Raw genomic sequence first — 13,571 nt, 5'->3', positions numbered from 1 at the left:
TGTTCTACATCTACATATAGATGGATACTCTGTAAATCGCATCCGAGTGCCTGGCAGAGGGTTCATCGAACCACCCGCACAATTCTCTATTATTCGACTCTCGTACAGCACGCGGGAAAAACGAATACCTATATCTTTCCGTCCGACCTCTGACTTCGCTTATTTTACTATGGTAATCGTTTCTTCCTATGTAGCTCGGCGTCAACAAAATATTTTCGCATTCTGCGGAGAAAGTTGGTATTGAAATTTCGCGAGAAGATAACGCCTTTGTTTTAATGATGTCCAACCCAAATCCTGTATGATTTCAGTCACACTCTCTCCCATATTTCGCGATAATACAAATCGCGCTGCCCTTCTGTGAACTTTGTCGATGTACTTCGCCAATCCTATTTGGTAAGGAACCCACACCGCGCAGCAGTGTTTTAAAAGAGGGCGGACAAGCGTAGTGTAGGCAGTCGCTTTAGTAGATCTGTCTAAATGTCCTGCCAATACAACGCAGTTTTTGGTTAGCCTTTCACACAACTTTTTCTGTGTGTTCAATCCAATGTAAGTTGTTGGTCGTAACTGTAATTCCTAGGTATTTAGGCGAATTTACTGCTTTTAGATTTGACTAACTTATCGTGTAACCGAAGTTTAACGGATTTCTTTTAGCACTCAAGTGGATGACCTTACACTTTTAATTGTTTAGGGTCAATTGCCAATTTTTGCACCATATCTTTTCTAAATCGTTTCGCAATTTGTTTTGATCTTTCCCCCTGGAGGGTGAAATTAATTTCGTAAATAATCTTCCTCTTACTCCGGTCAGCCAACCGCCGTTTAAAATCTTTTCGAAAAAGCTCTTCTGTCAAGAGTCGCAGCTAAAGAAGGGACTGCTGTACCAGCACAAGCATAAGATCTTACGTAAAATTCTCGTAATAATGACGGTCGAAGAAGCAATGCGCAGTTTTTCCGAGACTGCTCCAGCCTGGGAGCGAATAATTGATGCAGCAATACTGACAAACAAACCTGACCAGTTCTTTTCCGCCTTGTCGGCTGACCAGCCGAGGTTACGACAGGCGGTTTCGCAACCCGTGGCTATGCACGAACAACATTTCTTAGGCGGACAGTGGGAAAATTACCGGTGGTCTACTGTAGCAGACAAGGGGGAATCGACAACCCTCGCGCGCCTCCTATCGCACCGCTGCTCAAGGGCAAGTATCGATAGCGGCAGTCGGACTGCGATAAGCGAACAGAAACAATGGTTTCAGCTTCGTCGACGCAGATACCAGCGCGAATGTGGTCTTTGTTTTAAAACGGAATTCAGGAAAAAAAAAGACACAGCCTATCGAAATAAAGGGGTCGGAGAATTAACAGACGATGGATCTGAGATATGGTTATAATTTAGTCGAGTACGGAAAACACGTGACATCACTGTTAAGTTTTGCACGCGCGCAGCTTAGAAAGCGGACATTCTGGGAGTAAGCCTATTGTGGGTGTGTAAACACAAATTGTATACCGCAACCAGTCACAGTTTACTAGACTAGTTTTGCACAAAGCTTTTCGGTATTTAATACTATATCGTCAGCTAAATTTGACGAAAACAGTAAAATGTCCGTTTCGTGTTGTTAGTGTTCGCTGGAAATACACAGGCAAACACCAAACAAAGAATAAACCAAATGATGTACAGGTCATGGATCCGAAGACGAGATGCACACCTTCCACACGCGTTGTAAAAAATTAATGCGACACTTTGTGGCTTATTACGGCGTTGTTTCTATGCAATTTCTTTGCAACTTCAAAGAGAAGCGATTCACACACAGCCTAACGCAAAACATGCTTTGTATCTTTCCGCTACGTACTCTCTCGCCTGACGACAGTGACAACCGGAAAAAGAGGAATAACGCCGATACTAGGAGTATTAACGGATGATCCCAGAACTTTGTAGTTTTTCCGATGAATCACCGATGCATTCGTTTCTCGCCAGTCATCAATGCTGACAGTAGCTTCGAGTCAGAATGATATTAATAACGGGCGTCCCGTTCTTCTCTTCAGAGCTCGTTATTATCCAGAAATCTTTTATTTTCGTGTCAGAGGGGACGAAAACTAGCGAAGAAACAGTCATACTGCGCTATCAGCGTCCGATAATAAAACGTGGCGCAGCCAGACCCCTACAATGACGCGTTAGGTGTTGGCAATAAGAAAACAGTGGTGATGGACTTTCTTTTTTTAACGCGGAGCAACAAAGAATTTGTGAACAGTGTAATATGTTCGTATTATGGGCTATAAGCAGGAGAAACCATAGCTATCGTTCGACCACGCTTTAAGTATAGCAGTAGGATATGACAATATAAGAAAACAAGAGACGAAATACATACTGCCAGGAAGACGTAAACACATGCGGTGAAAGGTCGATTTCTTAATTGCTGGTACTGTAAGAGCAGAGCAAAAGGTGGACAGTTTCGGTGATTCGTACTTAGGTAAATATGAGATATAATAACGCATTTCTGTGGGTGTTGTACGAAGAATAATTATGATTAACCACTATCGCAAAATTTTTGTGAATTGTCTCGTTACTCTGTGCCCACGACACAGGTACACTTACACACGTCATTCACGATTGCATAAAGCGTTTCGTATAAGAAACCTGAGTTCTAAACATCTTAGTATCAACCTACCTCCAGAAGGGTAGATGCTCGTTTCTTCTCGTTTCACAGCCTAAGCGCAGTTACTCCCATTTCGCTGCAGCCGCGCTCATTCCTCATTGAGTAACTTTCACACTAGGGATTCATGCGTCGACACGAAGAGTGTGAGCGAGGAGCGCAGACGCGTGCACTTTTCAGCAGCCGCCCATGTCGACGACGTTTCGGAGCGTTGTTGTTGACACCTCCTCATGACAGCAGTGTAGAATTGCGATAGAATACAGGCGAGGACGCACAGTCACACAGCACACGCAGAGGCGATAGCAGCGCTCGGCGGAGGAACGTGTACCGCGCACGTGCATCAAACATGCGACGCTCAGTTGTCGGCCGGGGCACGCGCGGCGCTGACGCGGTTACGCTGCTGCGTCTCGCACGGCGGTCGCGCACACACTAATACAGCTAATGGCGTATTTCTGAACGCCGACGCTCCAAAAAGCTTCTCCCCCTCCCCCGTGGCAGAGCGCGCAGAGTGGCGAGGTAGAGGGGGCCCCGGCGAGGCGGCAGGGAGGAGGGGAGCAACTCTGGCACGGCTGGGGAGAGAGAGAGAGAGCGAGAGGGGGAGAGGGAGAGAGAGAGAGAGAGAGACGCAAGAGAAGAGATGAAAGTGCGGGGTCGACCAGGAGAGGCCCGGGGGTAAAGGCAAGTGACGGCCGGAGGAGGGGCTTGCCGCGGTATTTACAAAACCCTGAATTACCGGGACATGCCCGGGCGCAGCGACAATACCAGACAAATGACAAATGAAATACGCAAATGAAGAATTGTCGGCGGGCGCGTGAATGGGACCGAATAATAATCTGGACGCGGTGGTGATTGTAGCAATTCTTCGGTAACGAGATATTGTTCATCATCTCTTCTGCTCGCTCTCCGCGGCCGTGTGTGTGTGTGTGTGTGTGTGTGTGTGTGTGAGTCGCTGCCTTCTCTGAGCGGCTACTGTTCAGCACCAACAAGTGAAGTAATCCCGCACCTTTCGGCTCGAACCAGGCGCCTTTCGTGCTCCCGTAGCTGCAGTTTTCTGAACTCAGGCAACTCCAAACACACACACACACACACACACACACACACACACACACAAACACATACACAGCGCAGAGACGAAGCACTTCAGGTTCACCATACACGACTCTGTATCAAAATGAGGCATTGAACAGAAATCAGCAAATACACAAGCTACCGCGGCGTGTGTCAATATCAATACGATCCTGCTGGGTGAACTACCGTGTCATCTTAAAAAAAAAATACTTAAAATGTCAAAATAATAAAATATTGGACCTTTTGACCGTGTTGCAAATATTTTAGTATTTTTAACATTCTAAGTGTTTATAAGACGACGCGGCACTGTACCCAGAAGGATTTTAGTGAAATTATTTTTCACACCGTGCAACCATTTTTCTATGGTTTGGATGACAGATTCTCACGAGAAATGCTGTATTACAAGGAATCTATCACGATTTGCCGTGAAGGCATCTACGAATGATATTCCCGTTTCTAGATTACGTAACTATCATAAAGCGAGTAAAAGTGATGCGGAGTACCTCAGGTTACGACTAGAAACCTACGCGTATTGTGCGGGAACGAAGTAAGGCTATATTTAAACGTTCCGTCGACCCGGTGGTCATTAGAGACAATGGACAACGATTGAGGAGAAACTTTTAGGATGCAGGTGCTCGCTTTCCTTTCATCAGTGAATCGATGATCGTATAAAGTTTAATCGGTTTGACCTCCCCACGAATCGATAATGTAAGGAAGAATTACAGAACGCAAAAATTCTTCGTACACCAGTTTCGTGAACTTCCCAGATTTCGTGCAGGACACGACTACATTTCTGTATTGCCCAGTTAATCCGTCCACTTGTTTTTGAACGTTAGGACCAAATTTTCCGGACGTATGTTGCATACATAAAAAAATATGGGAGCAGGATTCGAACACGGTACCTCTAGCGCGGTAGCCGTGAACCTTTACCTCTGCGCTACGCTGACTTGCTTGGAACCTATGTAATGTTTGGGTATACATAGCATGCAACGAACTTCAAAATTGATTTTCTCAAAAACCAAGGCCCGTCGCTAAAAAACTGGATAGCCAGGTACTCAGGGTAAGTGCCTCTACAGCATATTTGAAGCCTATCAAAATTCGTGATTTACCGTATGGACGGCCCCCTTGTTAAACAGTTTTTGTTAAGCGTTAGCTTCGGTTAAAAAGCGACAGAGAATATGCATCTCAATCAACACTACGTGCATGAAGTGGTTCATCCAGACCGACATAAAAACCAGTTTCTGATACGGTACCTGATACTGCGGTCCGCTGAAACGGAATCTGAATCTAGAACTCAAGAGAGTTTTACTTAAAGGCAAAGAACTGAAAAATAAAATATGAGGTAAGTGTGTAACTATAGTGAAAGCATAAACCAGTATAAGCACTCATTCCTCCATGATCCATTTCCAGGCGTTTTCCACTGTTAACGATCCTAAATACCCTACACGTCGATGTACTTTTGTCAGTCTTCTACAACGCTGCCATGAGCTTTGTGACGTCCTGTGTAAAGGTGGTGGTGGTGGTGGTGGTGGTGGTGGTGGTGGTGGTGGTGGTGGTGGTGGTAGTAATAGTAGTAGTAGTAGTTGTAGTAGTAGTAGTAGTCTTACTTACCCGTAGATGCCCTTCACAAGGATACTGGACATTTCGTGGTGTTACAGTCTTAAGAACAACAAAAATAAATAATTCATATGTACAGGCATTTACACATTTACATGTATAGCGTGACAAGCATGGGACGTGGGTTTAAAGCAGGAACCATCCCGGCATCTGCCTGAAGTAATTTTGTCATCTGCATAGACTAATTTAGGGAAACTACAGAAATTCTGAATCAGGATGGACTCATGAAGACTGAAGCCTCTATCCTCCTAATTACAACACTAGTCTTCTTAAAGCAATGCTACCTCATTCGATTTATCCCTACTGTACGATACTGCTTCGCAAAGAAGTTATTTGGCAGTGCAACCATTACTACTACATTGTCATTCATTCTCACTCCAGTCAGTGCATACGCTACACACACCACACACACTGTCACACACTATAAGCTGATGCCAGGACCATTTTGTAAGTTGCAACTTCCCGGCTGCTAGCATGAAAAACTGAGCCATCGTCCCTGTATAATGTGTGAGATTTTGAGCTCACAAACAGGGTAAAGTGTTAGTACTACACATTGCATAGCTTTGGGAGTAAGGTGGACACATCATTCGATCGAATTGTTCAGAATGATCTTCAAACCAGTAACAATTCTGGCCCAGTCAAAAGGCCCATTATCTTCCGTAAAAGTTCCGTAATTATTTAGGAGCATGAAGTCTAGGAATGGCTGTAAATGGTCTCCATGCAGCCGAACGTAAGAGCCAGTTCACTCCATTTCAACACAGCCTACACCATTAAGGAGCCACCACAAGCTTGCAAAGTGTCTTGTTGGTAACTTAGGACCATGGCTTCGTGGGGTCTGTGCCGCGTTGGAACTCTACCATCAGCTCTTAATAACTTAAATGGGGACTCATCTGACCAGGCCACGGTTTTTCTGTCGTCTAAGCTCAAACCGATATGGTCAGAGTCCAGGAGAGGCGCAACAGGAGATGTCGTGCTGTTAGCAAAGATATTCGCGTCGGTCGTCTGCTGCCACAGCCCATTAACGCCAAATTTCGCCGCACTGTCCTATGGGATACGTTCGTCGTACGTCTCACACCGATTGCTGAGGTTAGCTGGCGCAGTGTTGCTTGTCTGTCAGCACCGACGGCTCTACGCAAACGTCGCTGCTCTCGGCCGTTAAGTGAAGGCCGTCGGTCACTGCTTTGTCCGTGGTGAGAGGTTATGCCTGAAGTGAGATGTTCTCGGCACACTCATTATACTATTGATTTTAGAATCCTGAATTCCCTACCGATCTCCGAAATGGAATGTCTCATGTGTCCAACTAGGAACATGGTGAGGAATAGCAGAAATCAGACTAGCTATAAACTCAACTTCAGAATTGGGATGCATGAACAGACAAAGTGAAGGCATTGTGCTACCTTGGCAGCAAAGCAACACATAACAGACAAAGAAAAGAGGGCATAAGAAGCAACCTGCAGCAACCTACCACGGGTGAAGGGGGCAGTCCTCGCTAAAAGAACTCTACGAGTATTAAAGTATCAATCGTAGAGCTTAAATCGAAGAAGAAATTTCTGAGAACGTACGTTTTGAGCACGGAATTGTATGGAAGTGAATACGCAGCATGTGGAGAAAACCGGAAAAGAATGGAATCGAAGATTACAGAAGTATTTTGAAAATTAGTGTTGGAAATGAGATGATTCTCAAAAGAATCGGTGATGAAAGGGATATGAGGAAACCGCTGACAACAAGAAGGTACAGGATAATAGGATATGTTTTGAGATATCAGGGAATAACTTCCATCGTATTATGGGGAGACGTAGAGCGAAAAAACCGTAGTGGATAAAAGAGAATAGAATATATCCAGGACATTGTGTTTAAGGGGAGTAACTCGGAGTGGATCGCATGAAGCCAGTCGAAAGTCAAATCGTTCACACCTTAATTCAGTCTTATCAATCTCGAACGCCTTCCACAACGTTCAGTAACCAAGATGGCGATAACAGCTGATCAGGTAGTATGATGGTAAGCTACCCTGTTTACGATACTGTACATCTTTGTTAGGCGAGGGTTTGGAACGTAGTCTCTACTGTTCTCAGTTGGTTCATTCACACGTCCTCTGGTATATCTTAATGTGGTTCTGGTGTAATTTTAAAGGTATAGTTCGCTAACCTCTCCTCGGAAGCCAAGTGCGAGGACAAGTGTAAACAGCTGTGCATGATATTTCTCGTTATCTACAACTTACCTGCCATGTGTGAATCATTTCAACTGGTTTTTTGAGTGGGGCATGTTCTTTCCAACAAGTTACGTCCATTCATTCCAGTTCCTAAGCAAAGGTGGCTAACGAAGGTTTCCAGAATATTTCTCTTAGCTATAATATAAAGGACCTCCCAAACGTTTCCAATTGTAAGCTCCCAGACCCCACTTCAAGTCTTGTGATATTTGGTGGAAAGACCCCAGAGTTCGACAGAAAACAATTGCAACGTATTATATGGGTAAATGACATTGAAATTTTGGCGTGTATTATCTGAGAAGTATCAGTCTTATTAATAACATCTTCGTCCTGCTAGTAAATTATGTTACATTCAAGATACTGGAAATTTGTTTTCATTTTCTCCAATGTCATTCCGTCGATGTCAAATTTTGAGGCACCTGAATCGTGTCTCAAAAAAGTCATTCCTTTACTCTTAATGGTTGAAAGGTTTTAATTAGAACTGTACTTGCTGTGATGCACTTACAGTTTAACAGAAGTTTGAATTGCTAAGACTTTAGTAACCGAGTTCTTCATAAAGATCCAGTTCCATCAAAACTCATCATCAACAGGACAACACTGGAGCACTCACTACACTTTTACAGTCTTAAGTATGATGTAACTCACTACCAAGACAATGCTTAATTAATAACTAACACAACAGCTACAAGCATTAATATACAGGGAGATTTTGTGATGATGTTACAAAGTTTCAGGGATGATGGAGATGGGTAGATGAATCAATTCTATGTGAGGGAGGTGTGCGCGGAAACGACCGAGTCGATAGTTTTAATGAAAATCGTTCGAATATGGCTGATAGTGGAATACATGTACCGGTAATGTTGTTGCTAATATCGTAGAGTAGGCCACTGTCAAAGGAGACAGTATGGGCTAAAACAAGCAAGAAGTGTCTGGTAAACATGAGTGCGTATCTTAAGAGCTATGAGCAATTGTCCATCTTCGACACTGTGAAACATATATCTCTTCTTCTGACCAAGTGCCCATAGCTTTTAAGGTATGCATTTTAGAACGCATGTTTGCAAGGCTTTTTTCCTTGTTTTGGTCCCATACTATCACATCTGAAAGTTACCAACCCCACAATCATAACAGCAACAGTACTGTTAATTGTATTCTACTGTCAGAATCGTCAGAGTAATTTTCGTCTTTAACTTCTGACCCGGTTGTTCCTGGACCAAGCTCCCTTACCTTAAACTGATACATTTATCCTCTCCATCATGTCTGAAAGTTTGTAACATCATCAGGGAATTATCCTGTAATAAAACGCCAAGCAGGATAGACGACAAGCAAATAAGAATATACGACATGAAGTACTTCATGTGGTATAATGCTACAGCAGAGTGAACAGAATTAGAAATTACTAGGTAGGGACAGGATTAGGTTTGCTACCAACAATTAAAATTAATGCAAATCAACACTATATGGAAAGAACATGCTCTTCGAATTCTGTAAACTAGAATTCCAAAGCAAATCTCAATTTCCAACCTTTCTGTAAGATGAAGAATGAGAACATTGATGTAAAAGAAAGTAACTGGATCAACCTGGCATCAGAAGAAGAAGAAGAAGAAGGCTAGTAGGACAGGGTTCACTATTTAAACGAGGTCCTCAGCTGTGGTTAAAGTGTTGCCTGTGTTGCTACGAGGCCTCGCAAAGTGATGTGGCAAGGACATCATCCGAATAAACATTAGTCCCTTGTTCGCTAAATGAAAGGCAGAAGTAAAAACTGTAGAAATAAGAGAGACAAGAAAGCGAGTCCTTGCGGTAAGTCGTAAAATCAGTGCGAAACAGCGGGGCCCAGTAAAACGCTAACGATGTACTAAACAGTATCTGGAGCGGCCTCGTAACGAAGCAAGGCCCCCAGTGTGCGCAGCCAACGAGCTGAGGGTCAGGGCACAGGGGAGATCTCCCAGGGCAGAAAAACATCGCGTCATTACCGTAAGCAGACCAGTCGCTCAGCCGCTGCACTTACCTGCAACAAAAGAAAACACGCACAATTAGGAAACGCAGCGCTCTAGCGCCTCCTGCTTTTTTGCTTATTCCTAACAAGTGAAATAATAATCGCCTGCAGTACTGAGCTCAATCTCTAATGATCTCGATCTCGAGATGATACTAAATTGCAGCTTACTTCATATTTCTGTGCCATTTTTCTTTCACTAGTACGATTTAAAATTGAGAACATAGTAACATAACACAGGGCGAGTACAGGGTCTTTTCCTGATTGCAAGAATTTATTACTTGGTATAACTATGCAGTTTGTTGCAAATGGTAGCTTAACTCAATAAGTTTGCGTGGATACACTTCTACATATGCTCCGACGGCACCAATAAAAGTAATTTCAACCATAGGTAGCGCTTCAGCAAGATAGTGCAGCGCCACACTGGGGGTTACAAGTTCGCCAGTTCTTGGATGAACCCTTTCGAGACAGCTGGACCCGTATAGACGGCCGAAAATCATGACCTCCGCGTCCGTCGCAAATAACGTCTCTCGGCCTTTTTTGTGGGGAAAGATTAATGATAAAGTGTTCCGTTCATCGATGCGAGGTACTGAAAAGGCGGTGATGGAAGAGGTATTGACAAAGACATGGAGAGAAATTGAGTATAACCAGGACGTTCTACGGGCAGCACATGTACTGTGTGGAAGTGTATCCATATATTATGAGTTAAGCCACTATTTGCAACAAACCCACTAGCTGTGTCTAGCATAAAAATGCTTCAAATGGCTCTGAGCTCTATGGGACTTAACATCTGAGGTCATCATTCCCCTAGAACTTAGAACTACTTAAACCTAACTAACCTAAGGACATCACACACATCCATGCCCGAAGCAGGATTCGAACCTGCGACCGTAGCAGTCGCGCGATTCCGGACTGAAGCGCCTAGAACCGCTCGGCCACAGCGGCCGGCTTATCTAGCATAGTTCCTTAAAAATAAATTTGCGTAATAAGGAGAAGATTTTATGCTCACTCAGTACATTAATACACTAATATGTTAAATTAAAGCATGCCGTTGAAATATCTTAAATACTCTTCCAGCCGGCTCCTTGGCGGAGATAATCACCATACGCCAGTGTAATAGTCCTTTGTGTGGCCCACGAGAGGGCATTACAGATAACCTGCACAACCTGAGCTGAAAGAAGGGTGAAAATAAACGCCAGCCGTTCCACGAAAGCTTATTTACGTTTCAAGAACAGATTTAACCGAGGACTCTAGGAATATACTACAGCTCCTTACGTACATTTCCCATATAGGCCGCGAATATAAGACTGGACTAATAACAGCAAGCACAGAAGCATCACATCATTTATTCTACCACGCTCAATACGTGAATGAAACGATAAGAAGTCCTACAAGTGGTAAAATTGGAAGTATCCTTTGCCAAGCACTTCACAGTGGTTTGTAGAGTATTTATGTAATGTAAATGTAGCTGCAATGAGGTCGGACGAATTCTGGTCGAGAAAGTTATTTTAATCACCACTATAAAATGTCAACCAGGCAGCACGAGGCAAGAATGGATTCTTTCTGTGTGCCTTCCGGACAACCAGACTGCTGAAGTAGTTGAAATAAGGAAGCTTAGAGTTTTACGCCGCATCAAGAAATAAGTCGTTGCAGAAGGTATGTTATTATCTGTCACTGGTTTAAACACCTCACTGCTGGAAATCACAGCCCTCTTAAAAATCCCTAGGTAAAAAATTCTCTGACTTCATGTGAAGTGAAAACATGACAGAACAGCCGCAGACCAAAAGAGAAGAAACTCGCTAAATTTAGAGTGTGCTCAGTGCCGAGACATCCGCATCTTCCTTCTTTCCTACCAACCAGACCATTTGGCGCTCTACTAACTAAACTTGGTTTTGTTAGTGGAAAGGTACGAGCCTTACATAATATTTTCAACGTAATGAACAGTCCAGGACGGTGCCCATAACTTTTATTACGTACAGCAACATGACAGTGTCTAGGTTTTGAGATCCATTTCATTTAACTTTAACGTTTTCACGCACATTTTGGAATGCGCTTATTTCTGTATCATAACACTGCAAACGCAAGTGGAAAACTTGATATTGTTTGCTGTCACTAGCCCGCAGTCTCTTCGTTATTCCTGTTGGTTTGGGTGAGAGGCTGTGAGAAAGTGATAGTAAACAACACCAAGGCTGTTTATCTGCGTTAGACATTCTGTCCGCAGCTCGTGGTCTAATGGCGCCGACACGATAGTTCAGCGTTTTCGGTCAGAGAGCCGGTTGGCCTCTGTAATAAAAAACGGAGTGGAAGGATCAACAAACGAACTTGACCGGATGTCATGTGACGTCCGCAACGACCAAACACAACTATCAACAAAGCACAAAATACAAAAAAAAGTGGCTACTTTCTTTCCTTCCTAACTTTGATTCCCGAGTTCGAGACCATATTGGTTTTTTGGCACGGTAGCTCAGCGTGTTCGGTCAGAGGGCTGCTCGTCTTCTGTAATAAAAAACTGAGTAATGGAATCAACGATAAACTTCAACGGATGTCTTGTGACGTCCACCCAGACCAAACGCAAAGAACAATACCGAACAAAATGAAAAAAAAAGTGGGTAGCGTTGCTGCCTCTGGATCATGGTGTCCTGGGTTCGATTCCCGGCTGGGTTAGGGATTTTCTCTGCCCGAGGACTAGGTGCTTGTGTTGTCCTCATCATTTGTTCATCGTCATTTTTGACAGTGGCTAGATTGGAGTGCACAAAAGTTAGACTGTGTACAAATTGGGATTTTGTACGGGCGCCTGATGACCGCGCAGTTGAGACCCCCGCAAACCGAACATCATCATCTCCGTTAGACAGCCTAACACAAAAAAAAACTGCTCGCCTCCTGACAAGTAAACGCGTTGATGCATGAGAAGGAAAAGAGGCTGAAGACCCGTTGCCGTAAATCTCGGCACTAGTAACATCACATTCAGATGCATTTTTGGCGAACGATGTATACCAAACGGTGACATGCCAAAAGTGACGTTTTCCTTGGGAATGAGTGAGAAGGGGATTTGGTGATTTGATTCTCTAAGAACTGTTACCCCTAGGTCAGTAATTAAGACAGCTCCAACAACAAAACGAGATAAATGTCAATATTACGGCAACACATGTTAGTAAATTCCACCTTTAGAGGGAAGGGGCTGCGATATACAGAAGGTCAGAAAATGCTTGTCATGACAAGTTCAGTTTAGTCATGTTGTGTGGTCAATGGAGACTATTTACTTCATAAACACGAACCTTTTTCACACTCTATTACATAGGGTACAAATAATAACAATTACATGCTGTGTACAAGTTGATACGGTTGCACTGTCAGCGTTTCTTTCAGTGGTTCAATAATAAAAAAAATTTCTAGTGCTGCTTTATCCACTCATTTTTCGCTGCTTAACAGTGAGAAATACGGTAGAACCGCTTTGTCCCCAGAGACTTTTAAAAACTGTGTTTTGTTTACTCTTTCAGCACGGGGAATGACTATGCAGGTGCCAGTCCGGAAAATGCCGCCTCAGCGTAACAGATTACGTTCACTGCTGCGTTTTTGTCGCCAGATTTTCTTGCAAGTCGGAAACTCTTTCTCTGTAAAAAGGAGGCTTCCATTAGACTGCACACGTTGAGTTGGTGTGAAACGATAAAGCAGTTAAAAAGAAAACACTCTGATACACTTATATGTTTCTTAAGCTAGTAAACATTAACAAATAAGGGCGTGAGACAGCTAACATGTCTGAACGTGCTGCAGAATTCATTTCATGACATGCATTAGAAAATACATTGGGAACGCCCGTGCAGATTGGTGCATGTGGCATGGAAGTACATGTAGGGACGTGACACGTAACATAAAATTCACTAACTTATAGCAGATTTGTGTGTAACCGCCAGTCTAACATAGTCTTCTGTACATATTGCCTACTGCCTTCTCCCTCGGGTGACGTTTCTCCGACCATTTTTCTGTCATTTCGCCACGACGAATAGCTGGCATTGTCAAAGCTTCACTCTCCACTTCTGGTGGGCGAAGAACC

At 43.6% G+C, this 13,571-nt stretch overlaps 1 protein-coding gene across 1 annotated transcript in view; it reads right to left on the bottom strand.

Moving 5' to 3' along the window:
* The window catches only part of LOC124616523 (thyroid receptor-interacting protein 6-like), a 535,347-nt gene extending 532,283 nt beyond the window's left edge, over positions 1–3,064 (bottom strand). The window contains exon 1 of the mRNA XM_047144838.1: positions 2,655–3,064. The gene's annotated coding sequence lies outside the window, so the exon portion shown is untranslated. The remainder of the gene's footprint in view (positions 1–2,654) is intronic.
* Positions 3,065–13,571: the final 10,507 nt, after the last annotated feature.

This window comes from Schistocerca americana, chromosome 5 (genome assembly GCF_021461395.2).
Source record: "Schistocerca americana isolate TAMUIC-IGC-003095 chromosome 5, iqSchAmer2.1, whole genome shotgun sequence".
NCBI classification, from domain to species: domain Eukaryota; kingdom Metazoa; phylum Arthropoda; class Insecta; order Orthoptera; family Acrididae; genus Schistocerca; species Schistocerca americana.
Note: the sequence above shows the minus strand (reverse complement) of the source record. Positions and strands in the feature narration are given on the sequence as shown.